The 14492-nt window shown below is 34.8% G+C and overlaps 1 protein-coding gene across 1 annotated transcript in view; it reads left to right on the plus strand.

The window, feature by feature from the left end:
• The window catches only part of LOC102174373 (N-deacetylase and N-sulfotransferase 4), a 327386-nt gene continuing 313200 nt past the window's right edge, over nt 307-14492 (plus strand). Inside the window, exon 1 of the mRNA XM_005681282.3 lies at nt 307-740. The gene's annotated coding sequence lies outside the window, so the exon portion shown is untranslated. The remainder of the gene's footprint in view (nt 741-14492) is intronic.

Raw genomic sequence — 14492 nt, forward strand, 5'->3', positions numbered from 1 at the left:
GCTGCAAAGTGGAATTTTACTCTCGAAATTCATAGGAAATAGTCCAACTGTACAATGAAAGATTATGCAAATCCTCCAGGAGCACCTAATCAATCACCCTGGTGTGAGAGGAATGCAGCTGATCGCTGAATTAGCTACTGTTGGAATGTATTCATGTGTAACATCCCCCTGACTGGATGACATCACAACAGCTCCAGGTCCTTGAAAGTCTTGAGGATGATTAGCTGAAGGAATTGGCTGTTTCTGCCAATCATAAACCGGCTGCCTTTCTAGTTCTGGAGATGTGAGAGAAAGAGGGAGGGAGGGAAAGACCGACTCCAGCTAAACAAGAAGCAGAGCAGCAGTAGCAAGAGCGGAGCGGAGCAGCTGGTATTCTGGTGATTAAATAGTTCTCATAGCCTTTTTGCTGTACTCGGTCCGCTCCCTGGTGTAATTCTCGTGTCCAAGGAGGAAGCTGCATTTTAACGGTGTGCTGAACAGAGGTTTGAATCATTCCAGCTGGCTGCTTGTTTTGAAAAGGACAATGTGTGTATAAATAAAAAGAGACTCTGCTGGAAGAGTTCAGATACTAGGACTGGCGCTAAAGAGTGCTCTCGGAATATTAAAGCAGATTGTACGAACTGAAAGCTCCTTCTAATTAACCTGGAGCTCAAGGAACCTGAAACACTGGATATCTCATTTTCTAACTCGGGATAAATTCAAGTTAGGAAAAGAGAGAAAAAAATGAAATGCTTCTCTAGGTAAGTTATTGCTTAATTTGTTGCAATGGAGGCGTGTGCATTAAATAAATATATGTTGCTTAGCTATGTAAACAAGTTGTACACAATAAAGTTTTATTTGTGAGAGGTTTATGTAGATTTATGTAGTTTTAAACCAAATGCAGTTTTCCTTTTCAACATATGTGCTCTTACCTGTTATTATAAAGTTATATTTGCACTGTACAGGTAAAATACAGTCCTGCCTAAAAAAAGACAGAACTTGAAATATTGTAAACTATTGCCAGAATATTTGCATAATAAAGACCCCACTTGATAACAGTTTTAGCCTTTTCATATTGAAATGCAAATATTTCAAACTCAACAGCTGAACTGTGGAGTTATAAATGTTTCCCTGAGAAGTATTACTGATAACATGGCATTCAAATTACTCAAGATGGGCACTCCTCTCTTTGGGACCTGAGATTTATGGTCACGTTCTGTCCTAATGGTCTGCTTTAGAGAAACAGCTGTCACAGACGTTTGAAATTGTATGATGCAGCCATAAATTGCTTTTAAAGAAATAGATGCTTTTCTACTAGGTCCTATTAGGAAAGAAAAATAAATTCTTATTAGAACAATATATGCCATATGCTATAAGCACAGATTCCCAGGAGGATAAAAACAGCTTTATGTTATACCTGTAAATACCTTCAAATTCCTCATGCACAGAATAAATTGAAATATAAGAGATATTACTTAAAGTATGACTTTCATTCATTTCTTCCAAAATCTTTAATTAGAGAAAGCTAAATATAAATAGAAACTTAAACTTGTATTTTCCTTATAATTTGTCCTCATTTATAAGATGTTGTAGTTTTCAGAGTTACTGTCAAGAGTATTTTCAAGTGATATTATATTTTGTTATGATAGGTTGTACTGTGAGTTCTAATATAACTCTAGAAAAGTTTCAATAGTTTATACTTTATTATGTGTTTTTCAAACTCACCTTTTCTTGCTTTCATAGTTTAGTTTATCAGAATATTTTTCATCAACTTAAGATCATAAATGTTTTAAAGTAAATTGCATACAAAGTTGTTGATATGTTGCCTTAATTATTTTAGTTATTCAGTTTCTCACCAACTTCATGGTTCAAATTCTTTGCGTTTCTTTACACAAATGGAAATACATGAAGACAAAAGTTGTTGTAATTGCCTGGATCTCTCCAAAACTAGGAGGCAGTTTTTTTCCCATAAAGGTTTACACAGTCTTTTTTATGTCAGAATAATAATTTAAATTTCTTCTATTAAAATATTCCTGCTAGCTATAGCCAGATGCCAAGTAGATGCTATGTTGGTCGTGGCTTTTCCATGAAACAGATGTATGTAGAAAATGTAAAGTCCACTGACTAGAAGAGTCTAAGTCTTCAACTGGAATTCATAAGAAATGAGTGATTAGTAAGCAAAATGTATTTGCCATGTACCTTTATCTCTGTGCAAAAATGAGAATTTAACATACTTTAATGCCTACTGTGATTATTGATATTATTTTAATAAGGAATCTTGTGAATATGTATCTTATGCTGATCAATATTACATAGCACCTACATTGATAGAAGTCTCATGATAAGCTAATGGAGATTTTTGAAAATTGCGCACTAAGCAGAATCATCAATTTTTATCCCATCTTAATGGCAGTTGGTCAGCACTAAGACTGATGCTTAGAATATCTTTTGAAAAAATTATATATATGAATTATTAACTATAACTTGAAACTCACCCTTAGAGGGAAAATATTAATGCAATTTAGAAATTCAGGTGTCATTCTTAAATACAAAAGGTAAAACTTCATAAGGATTTTAATATTTGTTTCCCTTTCCATAAACTTGAAAATGTGTGTAAGTTGCATTTTGTTTTCTCCATCTGAAGTTGTTATCTAAGTAATGTGTCCATTTGGATGATTTTCCTTAAAACCAAAAAAATAGTAAATGGAGACTATTTATATGTAAATACATAAAATTATTATTTGGAATTTCTATATTTGATAGCCAAAATAGAAATACATGTTTACATATGTATGCAAATCAAGACAGTCTTTTGTATCTGAATATTCAAACTATTGTACCTATCCTTTTCTCCCCCCTCAAAAAAAAAAAAAATCATTCTTAAAAAGCGTAGTCTCTTAGTTCAAATCTAAGTGCTAAACCTTACTCCTTAAAAATGCTAGATAAATGCTTCTAAGTCAGTAAAATGTTTGTACCCAGTAAGTCTGACGTTTATATGATTATCTAGCAGATTCTGTTTGAGTGGGAAAGGTTTATTTTAAGAATAAAATCCAAAAATCAAACTTTCTGTGTTTCATATAGTAGCATCTACTCAGGGAGAAGAACAGACAAACATTTAGCATGCTTTGATCAAACTAGAAGATTCTAGCTGGTGCAGCCTCCCTAGATTTGGAAAGCAGCTGGGGAAACTTATAAAATAAAGCTAGAATATCAGTCCTGGCTGGAAGCCAAGGCAGAGAAGCTGTGCACCCAGAAGGTTAATTCTTTCTGGGCTGAAATTCATTGATAATGCATTATGCTTAAAATCTAGCCTGAAGTGTTACTTTTTTTCTCTAGTAAAAACTTTGGCATATTTAAAGAACAAGTATATTTTCTGAGTAGAGTAAAATTTTCAAATAACAAAGTTGTCTTCTTTCTTAAAGGTTGCTCTCATGAAAAATGTAAACAGTCTAGCTGAAACTCCTATAAAACGTAGTTGATACTCAGGAGCAGGAAGAGAAATAAAGATGAGATGCATTGTCTCACCATTGTCTTGGGGATGACAGAGTGGTCAGAACTATCACATGTGGATACATGTCAAAAGCAGTGTGAGATTTTCTGAAAGTAACTGTAAGATTTTCAGTAGAAGTAGACTTACCAAAACTGTGGTAACATGCCTCTTGTGAAGCTAGACAGCAGAGGGAAAGTTAGCTGTCATCCATTATGTATTCCAAATCACTAGGAAAAAGGGAAGCCATGTTGTCTGTTGATTTATTTTAAGTTCATGAAGTGAGAAAAAATGGGTCAGGTGGCAGACATAATACTGCTGCCTTCAGCCATCAGGGAATAACATTTAGTCAACCTTTTCTTTAACACTTCAGGACACTTTCAGCTATACTGTTACAGTGTCAAAGGCACTCTTTTTAAAAGTTATTTTCAGCAGTCTGCAGAACTTAGAGGTGTCAATTGCAATGTAGAACGTTCATAAACACAGTCTTATTTTCAAGTTTCTTTATCTCAGTTTTCTAAGGAATGCTATCACATTCTAGAGTTGACAAATCTAAAATTTCTTTTGGAATAATATTGAATTGATAACAGGTTTCCCTCAATCCAAAATAGTCTGATAATGAAACCCAGACGTATCAATGGCTTCTAGTATTTCAAGACAAGTAGATTTTTTTTTAAAAAAGTAAATAGTAACTTATTCTACATTCCTACTGGTGGACATGTTTGCTGATATAAATTGATGTATTTATTTCATATGTCTTTTTATAATTTGTCTATGTCCATTTATAATCCATATAATTCAGGTCATGACATAGATTATAACAAAATAGCATGCATATAACAAACTAAATACTGGCTTTCGACGTCACTCATTGAGGAAATTTTCATATTTAGATGACCTTAAAAATATTACCTCAAGAGATATATTTGACACTTTATGAATTCTAAGTGATAATCGTGATTAATTAATTGGAATTAAGGAAATGAGAAAAAAATCAAAGAGTTAAAAAGTACTGAATGCTTGGGAACTTAATTTGGTGATATACTCAAAGTATCTGAGAAAACAAAACTAATGACTCTATTAAGTTCTAGAACAGAAACTTCTGTGCCAAACTCAATTTTTAGACTTCTTAGAAACAAATGTTTGAAATACTTGTAGCTTTCAGTAAGAAGGCAACTTTTAGTAAGCTAACACACATGAGCAGGCGCACAACAAAGAGTTCCTTATTGCCCCAGATTGAGAATTTCCTCCATTTTGGAGCTTCCACCATCAGATAAACTTGAGCTGTGATTTATTCCAAGCAGTTAACCTCCTCATTAAGAGTCTTTAATAGAATTTGTTTTCCACCATATTCTTATGGAAGTTGAAAGCTGGGCAGGTTCAGTGTATTCAAACAAAAGGTAAATGTAGACATGCTTCTTTAATCTCTTTTCACTCACCTTGTTCTTTTCCTTCTTTCCCTTCCTTCCTCTCTTTTTCTGTTCCTTTCTCCCCATTCTTTCTTTCCTCCCACATTGTCTCCATCCCTTCCTTCCTTTCTTTTCCCCATTTCCTCCCTTCTTTTGTCTTTGTTTTTGCCGCTTCAGCTTAAAGGCTCTCTTGCAAACTTGAGGAGCACACCACTCATGTTTAGTACAACAGCTATTGCTTATCTAATGGCCAAGTCTGAACACAGGAATGGGTAGAAAAATGCACAGAAAAGGGGGGGGGGTAAAGATCATTAAACCATAAAAGGTGAGATAGGATGAGAAATTCATGTCAGAGAAGTAGTTATATCAACTTTAAAATATTGACTACTCTCCTACCTATGAATTTTCATTCAGTTGGCTAAGTTCTTTAAGTAGAATCCTTTGCTCCTTTTCTATATACTTCCCTTTCATTGTCAGTGGATTTTTTTTTTATGCAGCAAATGCAGCTTAGTGGCAAAAATAAAATAATAATAAATGTAAATAATCCTTATACTGGTATTTTAAACTCCCATAAATCATTTTTATATTTAATAGTTTAAGCATAGTAACATTCATATTCAGCCTAAAGGCCGACTGCCATACTAATGGAAGAAAAAGAGAGAAGGGAAAGCTATTTTGCACATTAAGATGCTTTGGCTTGACTCCATTCCTGAATCAAAAATTCAATTGGAGACTGCTGTTCCACAGAATTTGTCATATTTCATCAGACATCTCAAAAGAGTTCTTCTTGATGTACTGAATAGTCTTTCACGCCTACATAAAAATAATTTAAACCTCAGATATAAATATAGCAACACTAAAGATTAATACAAGAAAGGAAACAGATGCAGAGATGCATATGCTCCTGTGAACGCATATAAAAGTCCCAAATCTATTCATTACTCTAAAGTGCAAATGGATAATTAGAATCAGAATTGAATTTCATTTGTTTCACAACCAATATTTCACCAATAGTTATGTCAATGCACTTGAGATTTCACATACTATAATATGTAAAATTAAACACAGACAATCATTTAAAAATTACACTTATTAATCCATTTCAAGTATGATGGCTCCTGATATCTGTTTGTGAAGCCACTTTCCTTGGAGTAAGGCACTTTTTGAATAAACACAAAAAAGATCTCCAAATCAGTCAAACAAAGTTGAGCTCAATTTAATACTTAGATTGTTCTGTTTCTCCACCTAGACATATTTTTCACTTTAAACAGAAAAAATAGCACATCATTTTTATTCAGTGATGTTCATAGTGATAACCATAATAAATATTCTCTCTTATTTTCAATATGTGCCAGATATCATTCAAGATACTAGGGTGAACAAAACAACTCTTAGAAGGCTTGTAAAAAGGAGAAAGCAGGCGTTAAACAAATAAGATGCCATGGGCTATTAAGTACTATAAAGATGAATAAATCAAGGTGGTGGTTTAAAGAGTATAAGTGAAAGCTATAGAACTGGTCAGGAAATACCTTTCTGATGAATTGATACTCAGAAAGCCTATTGAAAAGTTACATGCCAAACTGAGAACATTACTCCGTCTTGTAGAAACATGCAATGAGGAGTAACAACTTCTTGTAATATGCAAGCTGCCAGGCTGAATTTTGCCTCTACCTGATGCTTATTATCCTTGGCTCTGTGAAATTGTCTGGTAAAGCTTAGGACACAGCATACTATTCAGTGTTATTTTCTTTGGGAAATAGACCAATCAATTTTAGAAAATGTAATTCTCAACTTTACTTCTTCTCTTTACACTTACAAAGAATTTAAAAGTAGTATGTGAGTAAAAGATCTCAAATTATTGTATTTTTTCCTATAGACTGAAAGTGAGTTCTATTATTGAAATGTTAGCAGCAGCAGAACTGATCCCCTATCTTATTCTCACAAATTGGTGGGTGTAAGAACCAATATGCTTAATCATTACTCACTTGACTGGAACAATGGACTTAACATAATGAAATTACAGAGGGGTAAATGTAATTATTGAATTTTTTAAAACATTTCATCAGTTATAAATGAACTTCAAACAAGAACCCAAAATATAATAAGGCTAATACAATGCTAATGCAAACTTAAAATGAATTAGCAGAATCACAGCATCGGGAGCAAGGAAACAGTGACCCTGGTTAGCACAGGTCTGACATCATTTACCTATTCGCCAGTCTTTGGTTCTTCTGAGCTTCCTTTTCCCCAGGGTAAGACCATTGACTCTACTTCGCTCTCACAGTTAGATCATAATACCTCTATCCTGTGGTGTAATTACTGTGTGTTTATCAGTGCCCGTCTTGTAACCAATAAGTTTAATGGCAGGAATGCTAAGAGAATGCTTGACCTGTAGGAGATAGCAAGGGTTTGATAAATGTAAAAGATGAGGTGGCATCTGGGAAGCATGTCTTGTGAACAGTAGTTGAAGATACAATGATATTTAAGGGGAAAGGACTATGGAGAAACACTACAGTTACCTTTTATATATTACAGGGTATTTTCCTTAACGGAAAGGGGATTTGCTTTATATTATGTGACACCAGAGGAAAGATATTGGGAGGTGTTTTCTGTGCAATGTCAGAAAAAAACTGTACATTCTGGAAATCTGTGAAATTTGCAGTCAATCAAAGCAGTCAATGCGGGTTGGAGCACCACTTATCCAGAAGACTTCCAGGAAAGGAATGTCTGCCGAGAGTAGGAGATAAATGGTAGCTACCGAGGTGTCTCGTGTTTTACATTGTGTAACTATAAGGAGTGTGGATAAAGGCTTTCATGAACCTCTACTCACCTAAAACCCCACTCTAGCATTTGGTTAGAAGACTGGTCAACAGCATTCAAGTAAATAATGATTGCTTACAATTACATAGAAGAAATATATGTATTAATCAGAAATATGCCCTAAAGCATAAGACCAACTTTTATAAAAAGTTCATTTTATAAAGTGTGTAAGTCCTCAAAGAAAACAACATGATGAATTTCTTAATTAAGCAAATAATTGAGTTTTAAAAATTTAAATATATTGGTTTTACTTCTCTGTTGAGCCAGTCCAAGAAAGAAAATATTTAAAGATTAGATGCATGAGTAAGAAAGATATTTCTGGCTTCTATGAACTTCTACATGATAAGGAATATAGAGATTATTTGACTTGACTGTGAAGTGTAAGCCTTTCTAGAGAAGAGCTGCAGTCATATAAACAAATATCAATTGATTTAAAGATGAGATGGCATCATAGCATAGTAGAAGCCAGGAGGTAATGTTAAATTCCACCAAAGCTAAATTAGAATCTTGTAATATAACCATGAAAAAGCAAATTAACCCTTCTGTGCCTCAGATTCATAATCTGAAAACGGCAGTAGTAATTATGCTTCATAGAATTGCTGGGAAAGTTAAACATGACAATATACATAAAGTTCCTAGTACAATGTTGGAAATAAGACAGGTGTTAAATTAATAGAATTAAGTATTAGTTAGATGCATCAATAATCTGACTTTGGCCTGCAATATAACATTCTGTACTGATTTAAAGAAACTCCTGAGTGATGAGTATTGACTGATTCCAGTCTTCTTCATTTGGAGATAATGATCTAAATCACATTTTGCACTGTCTCTACTGTAGTTTTATCACATATGTGAACATTAATAACATTAAATCTAACTTTCACTAACATTTTAATCTGACTCATCACAGTTTTGAAAATTAATTCACATTCAAATATCTTAAGGAAACCAGACCATAAGCAGAAGAAAAAACTGTCAGTAAAAGATGCCAAATAGTTTATCTTAATTCTTAATTTTCTGGCATGCTGAAGTAAGGAAAAACATGGGGTTGGAAGAACACAAGAAGGCAAAGGTTCAGAAACTGAAACTGGATAGGACTAAAACAAATACAAATGTTACTTCACTTGCAGTTTTCTCTAGTAAAACACTAAAAAATATTTCGTGTGGTCTATATTGACAAATTGTCTAGAATTATCACAACAGTTATTTATAAATGGTTTTAAAAGATGGTAGGCACTGAACCAAAATGATTTACTCTGGAAGCCTATTTGGCAAAAAAAAAAAAAAAAAAATACTGGGAGATTATAAAATATAAGACATTTTATTCATTATCAGAATATATCTGGGGGGAAAGGATTGGGAAAATAAAACTTGTTTTACCTGTGGAAACCAGGTAAACATGTGAAAATTATGCTGTTATGTAACTTTACCCATTTGTTTCCTTGTTATTTATTGAATAGTTTAACCAATTGCAAAGCAGGCTTTGAGGTGGGCAGAGGGTTCATTATCGACACCCCTGGAGTTCCACAGTGCGAAATACAGGAGTGCTTGGTAACTACCATCCTGTTCCTACTCATGGCAGAAATTCTTTCCACAGAATCCTTTGAATAGTGGGTGGAGGTACTCTATATCACTAATGTTGACCCAGACTGAGAATAAAAAGATATAAATGATATTTTAACTTTTACCACAAATGTGTCAGTATCTTAAATGGTCCTATGGTGTTCACATTTAGAGCAAGACCATTTCACTCCTATTCTTTTCTCCCAAGATATTTTGAAGATCAGCAAAATATTTGACATTTTATAATCTACCAGTATTGTTTTTTAACCAAATAGGTTTCCTAAGTGAATTATTTTGGAATAGTGTCTATCATCCTTTTAAAGCATTCATAAGTATCATTCGTTATAATTCTAGATTCTACTCATCAAGTATTAAAATAGGAGCATCTCAAAAAATGTTGCCTCTGACAAGTAGCAAAATGCTTGACATCATTCCAAAGCTCTTCTCATGAGTTTTTCTCATGCTTTTTTCTAAACTTTGAGAATTGTATATCCTGAATCAGTTTAGGGTGGGAGTATGAAATTTTATATGGGGTATACTTATATGTGACCAGTCATATTGTTTCTGCTGATGGCCACACCAGTGTTTTATTCTGCAGTATCTAATCGTTAAAATTACATAAGCTATAAAGCAACTAAATAAAAAATAGGCACAAATCACTAGTGAAACTGAATGAAGCATGTCTTCCTTTCACAAAGTACTATCAGTGGTTTCATGTTGTGTAAGATTAAGAATGGTGGGAAGTAAGAGATCTAAGTACAAGGTAGATAGAAATCCTCAGGTCAGTTCAGTCGCTCAGTCGGGTCCGTCTCTTTGCAACCCCATGCATCGCAGCGTGCCAGGCCTGCCTGCCCATCACCAATTCCTGGAGTTCACTCAAACTCATGTCCATCAAGTCGGTGATGCCATCCAGCCATCTCATCCTCTGTCGTCCCCTTTTCCTCCTGCCCCCAATCCCTCCCAGCATCAGAGTCTCTTCCAATGAGTCAACTCTTTGCATGAGGTGGCCAAAGTACTGGAGTTTCAGCTTTAGCATCATTCCTTCCAAAGAAATCCCAGGACTGATCTCCTTTAGAATGGACTGGTTGGATCTCCTTGCAGTGCAAAGGACTCTCAAGAGTCTTCTCCAACACCACAGTTCAAAAGCATCAATTTTTTGGCACTCAGCTTCTTCACAGTCCAGCTCTCAGATCCATGCATGACCACTGGGAAAACCATAGCCTTGACTAGACGGACCTTTGTTGACAAAGTAATGTCTCTGCTTTTGAATATGCTATCTAGGTTGGTCATAACCCTCCTTCCAAGGAGTAAGCATCTTTTAATTTCATGGCTGCAGTCACCATCTGCAGTGATTTTGGAGCCCCCCAAAATAAAGTCTGACACTGTTTCCACTGTTTCCCCATCTATTTCCCATGAAGTGATGGGACCAGATGTCATGATCTTCGTTTTCTGAATGTTGAGCTGTAAGACAACTTTTTCACTCCCCTCTTTCACTTTCATCAAGAGGCTTTTTAGTTCCTCTTCACTTTCTGCCATAAGGGTGGTGTCATCTGCATATCTGAGGTTATTGATATTTCTCCTGGCAATCTTGATTCCAGCTTGTGCTTCTTCCAGCCCAGCATTTCTCATGATGTACTCTGCATAGAAGTTAAATAAGCAGGGTGACAATATACAGCCTTGATGTACTCCTTTTCCTATTTGGAATCAGTCTGTTGTTCCATATCCAGTTAGGAAATAATTTATCAAAAAAAAAAAAAACCACCTCATTTTCATTTCCATAAAGTACTTTGTAAGTCCTGTTTGTGACACTGAAATTCTGCTTCTTGGTATTTAGAGTATGGATGAAGAACAGTGGTGATGGAGGAGGAGATATAAAATCGATCAGAAAATGTGGGTTCATGTGAGTTGTGTGATACTGGACAACTCTCTTCACTTTCCTGTGCACTAACTTCTCCATTCATTCATTATTTGAGTTTTTTTAAAATAATAATTGAAATGTATAGTTGTTTGTATACAGAATAGAGAATGTCTATTGGAAGAGTTTATTTGTCATTACAAGCCGCTTAAAGTCAGTAGTAGGGAATTTTACAGGGATAATATCTTGATGGCGTGATAATATAATAAAAAACAAACCTACTAGAACTTCCTATAAACTAGATAATAGACTTTAGTTATACTCCCCTAAAACAATACATTTTCTCCAGACATTTATGTATTGAGCCTCTAGATGAGAAACTCAGTGGTACACAAGTGACTGAAGTAATTTTAAGAGATAGTAACCTTTTGTTACTTCTGCTGTAGTCAAATTCTGCTCATAATGATATAGTAATACCTCAGTTCAAAAGAAGAATAGTTAAAATATTAAAATTGTAGCTTCTAAGAGGCTCTGGATTTTAGTGTAACTTGTGAACATAAGTGTAATGCTATCACTAACACATTGAAGTCACAAATAACAAGCCAGTTGATGTAAAAGTTTAAATAACTTGCAGTTTAATAAATTTCTTAGTGATTTACTGAAATTAAACTTTGACATTAAATACTAGACAGTTTTTTCTCTCCCCTATGTTCATTCATAGATCAAAAAGTACGCTTCTATAGTATGACTTCATCCATTCATCTTTATATCTTATAGTTCCCTTGCCTGTAAGAATATGAGAACTAAGTGAGCATTGTATGTTTCATGCTTCCATGATTGTCTTCTGAGATAGTTAACAAGGATGCAGATCAATACTAAATATAATATCGGTATTTAGGGAATAATTATTGAGCTAACCCAAAGCAGTTATCAGTGGATGGCAATCATTTTACTACCGCTGGATGTAAGTTGATATTTAATTAAATACATTTTAATTAATGTATAAGGAAAATCAAAGGAAATTAATACTCTATTGAAACTCTAAAGGCAAAATCGGTCATGTCATTCTCCTGCCTGGTCCTGGATCTTATTTTTCTCCTCTGTTTCAAATCTCTTTCCGCTCCCCTAAAAATCCAAATCCTCTCATTTTTCAATGATTAAAACAATTTACTTCCCTCTCTAAGTCCTCTTCTAATAACTTCAAATCACTGAACTCTCTCCTTTATCTGAAACCTCATAGCACACCCTTAAGAGTTCTCACTTGGCAACAAATTTTGTATTCCTATTAATTCTTTCACTTTCTTTTTACTTGCAGCTATTCTAAACTTGTTCATAACCTACATCCTTCTTAACTCTTAATTTAATCTTCAACCTGACTTTATGCTACTAGACATTTTGCTCAGGTCACTAAAGTGAAGGTCAATTTTCAACTGTATTCTTGACTCACATATAGTATTCCGTTTTTGATCAGACACATTTGTGTCCCATTGATTGTAGCTTTCGTGGTTTTATTCATCTAACCATAGTTCAAACAATATCAAAAATTTTAATGGTATACATCTATCATTTTATTGTGTACACTATCCCTTAGGTCTTTCACTCAATATCATGGCTTTTTCTACCCTTTAAGCTACCATTCCAACACAGACCTTAAATTCTGTTATGATACATTCAGCGGGTGGGCATTCCTTTTGACTATTTCACAGGCATTTCTAAAAGAATGTGTTGCAGTCCACTCATTTTCTCTCATTTCCATATAATTTTTTACTTTTCCTATTATCATACTTACATTTTTTTGCAACTGCCTTCTTACTCAAATGTGTCGTGGAATAGTCTTCCATTGCTTTTGAAAAGAGGCAGTGTTTATCCAATGAAAAATATAACCGGTACTTGGTAAACATTCAGTAAACATTGAATGAATGAATGTGCAAACCTGAAGTGTTTTATTTTTTCCCTCTACCACCAACTCCTGATATTTCTATTTCTTATGTGAAAGAATAAAAACAATTTATATGAGAATATTCACAACATTGCCCCTGCAAAAAACAGTGTAAAACATTCACCCTTCCCATGTTCCCCCAAAGAGAAGGCTAACTTGCTTTCTGAGTGTGAGGTTAATTGGTTAATATAATAAGGTCTTAAAGAAAACAGGTAAGAAAAGGAAAGAAAATAATAATGAATCAGATGGCAGAATGGGAATTTTGTCATTTGAAGATTTTCAGAGTACCTTTGGAGTACAGGGAAGTTGAAAGGAAAACCAACATTTTAGAAATATCATTTCATTTACGAATTATAATTTTTTGATGCTTTTTAGAAAATGTCAGTGAAGAACATGATTTCTTTTAGATAGTTCCTGTGACTCTCATTTTGTGCTCCTTAAATTCATCTGACTGTGGTACCCACATGGAGCTACAAATTTATAGGAGGTAGAAAATGATATATAAATGTTGTGAAGCTGCTTACACTTCTTTTTTAAAAAGTAGAGCTTGTAGAGAAGCAGTAGTCAGAAAGTATACAGAGTTCTCATAAATCTTCTCCTTCAAATTTGTTGTTAGTCGCTCAGTCGTGTCTGACTCTTTGTGACCCCATGGACTGTAGCCTGCCAGGCTCCTCTTTCCATGGGATTCTCCAGGCAAGAACACTGGAGTGGGCTGGCATTTCCTTCTCCAGAATGCACATACATAAACTCAGCATTCCTCACTACCAATGTTCTTTATAACTGATTAACCTACGTTGCCACATTATTGTCATCTAAGTCTGTGGTTTACATTGGGGTTCATTCTTGGTGTTGCACAGTCTCTGCAGTTTGACAAATGTATAATGCAGATATCAGTGCCCAAAGATCCAGGCATTCCACCTATTCGTCTGTCCTCACTTCTTCCCCATACTGGCAGCCGTCGGTCTTTCCAGTGTCTGGACAGTCTTGCCTTTTCCAGAATGTCAGATGGTTGGAATCATGCCGTGTGTAGCCTTTCCTGATTAGTTTCTTTCACTTAGTAACATGCATTTAAGATTTATCAATACATTTTTATTGTTTAACACCTCGGTTCTTTTTAACACAGAATGCATGCTTAGTCACTCAGTCGTGTCTGTTTGTGAACCTTTGGACTGTAGTGGACTGTAGCCTGCCAGCCTCCTCTGTCCATGGGATTCCCCAGGCAAGAATACTGGAGTGGGTTGCCATTTGCTCCTCCAGGGGATCTTCCCAACCCAGGGATAGAACCTCAGTCTCCTATGGCTCTTGCATTGCAGGTGGATTTTTTACCATTTGATCCACTGGGGAGAGCCTTAACACAGACCAAGTATCCATTATCCCATCATTGGATCTGTACCAAAGTTTAACTATCCTTTCACTTACTGGAGGACATCTTGGTTGTTT

The sequence above is a fragment of the Capra hircus genome, chromosome 6 (genome assembly GCF_001704415.2).
Source record: "Capra hircus breed San Clemente chromosome 6, ASM170441v1, whole genome shotgun sequence".
Classification (NCBI taxonomy): domain Eukaryota; kingdom Metazoa; phylum Chordata; class Mammalia; order Artiodactyla; family Bovidae; genus Capra; species Capra hircus.